Genomic DNA, 2,007 nt, shown 5'->3' on the forward strand with positions numbered 1-2,007 from the left:
ATCTATCTATCTATCTATCTATCTATCTATCTATCTATCTATCTATCTATCTATCTATCTATCTATATAACACATATTATTTAAAAACCAACATCCACTCATCTACTGAATCAAATAGTTGATTGCCTAAATGAACAGATAATTTTAACGTTTTCAATTTTACGCTTTTTTACATTCTTTATAACACTCGAACACGTGCATCTGCTGCATTTCTAGATAAGCTGCAAAAGAAATTTTTTTCTAACTTTATAGAATAGTTAATCAAATTTAAAAAATATATAAAATTATTAACAATACCGTTTGTGTATAATTCTAATTATTTTTTTTTTTGTATGATTTTTCAAAAAATATCATGCTGTTTTATTTTTATGATGCTCCTCTGTAGTCTCTTTTTTTTGGAGCATGATTTGGCTGAGCCAAAGTATTTATAAAATATTGGCAATCTAAAGCAGCAAGCAACTGATTGTGTTAAATTGTTTTTGTATTGTTTTGTTTTTATTTGTTTTGCCCACAGACAGATACACATACATATATATAATAAAGTCGTAAAAATTGTTGGAAATATTATTTTTACGATTTTTTGAATAAACATTACTTTACGTGTGTACGTACTTATATATTTATGTATAAATAAAAACAATATAAAATGTGAGCGAATAATAACAATAACACAGCAAAATGTATGTGTAAATATTTTTCATAATTTGTTCAATATATACGTTTATTTATATGTATTTGCTAATAATTTTACACTTTCCAATGCATTGCAATGTTGCAATTATATGATGAGCATTATTTACAAAAGATTTTATGTTTTTTTTACAATTGAAAGTAGGCACTAAGTGGAAAACAAAATGTATTTGGGCAGCGCATACATTTATAAATATACAGTTATTGGGATTATGCACAATGGGGAGCTTTATTATAGAACAATATGTAACTAAATAAACATTTAAAACAATTTTATTTACCTAAATAATTATTTTATATTATTTCAAACTAAAAATTATGTATTGTATTGTTCATTTTAATTTAATTCTCATTAACAATGATTTAATTTACTAATTGATGTAGAGATTTAAATGCAATTACTTGATTTTGATGCAAATCCTTTTTCACACTTTACAATTTTTATTAAATTTCAATTGCAGAAGACCGATGATGATGATCCAGATTTCCCCGAATTCGAAGTGTGTCAATTTATACCAAATGATTTTCTAGGACTCCAAACGTATCAGATAATATTTTTTACCAGCTCGTATTTACTCCCTCTAATGGTCATTAGTGGTTTGTATATGCGTATGATAACTCGTTTGTGGCGACAAGGCAGTGGGGTTCGCATGTCTGTCGAATCACAGAGAGGACGTAAACGTGTGACACGTCTGGTTGTCGTTGTTGTGATTGCATTTGCATCATTATGGTTGCCAGTACAGGTGAGAGTTTTGCTACAACATTGTTATGATGAAGATTTTTTTTCTTTTGGTTATTTAATTTGAAAATTCTGCATCAGAGTGTGTGAATGTGTTGAAGATGTTGTGACGAGTGTTTGTGTGTAAATATTTGACAACGGCACAGTTAGATGTATTCAGTAGACACATGAACGAATAGAACAATTTAGACGACAAACTGACGGAGAAACAATATGATAAAGTGATGATATTGTTACTAGCTTTGGGTTGAATTTTAAAGTTTTCTTAGTATTTGTTATTTGAATTTTCCATTTGCCCGACATGGTATAATGCAATGTTAGAATGTATGTTTGCATTTTGTTACAGTTATTGTTAGCTGATGTGAATGGCTAGAAGTTGGTTCAACATTCAAGTTACTAATGCCTTATTTTGCAATAACTGCACAATGGGTGGTATCAAATATGTTTTCTAAATTAAAATGCAAATGCTTGTCTTGTCAATAGTCTAGTCTATAGTCTAGTCTATAGTCTAGTCTATAGTCTAGTCTATAGTCTAGTCTATAGTCTAGTCTATAGTCTAGTCTATAGTCTAGTCTATA

The 2,007-nt window shown here is 28.6% G+C and overlaps 1 protein-coding gene across 1 annotated transcript in view; it reads right to left on the minus strand.

Annotated features, from left to right (window-relative positions):
• Positions 1 to 2,007, minus strand: part of LOC111685581 (allatostatin-A receptor) — a 17,646-nt gene that overhangs the window by 9,440 nt on the left and 6,199 nt on the right. The window lies entirely within an intron of this gene.

Source organism: Lucilia cuprina, chromosome 4, assembly GCF_022045245.1.
Source record: "Lucilia cuprina isolate Lc7/37 chromosome 4, ASM2204524v1, whole genome shotgun sequence".
NCBI classification, from domain to species: Eukaryota; Metazoa; Arthropoda; class Insecta; order Diptera; family Calliphoridae; genus Lucilia; species Lucilia cuprina.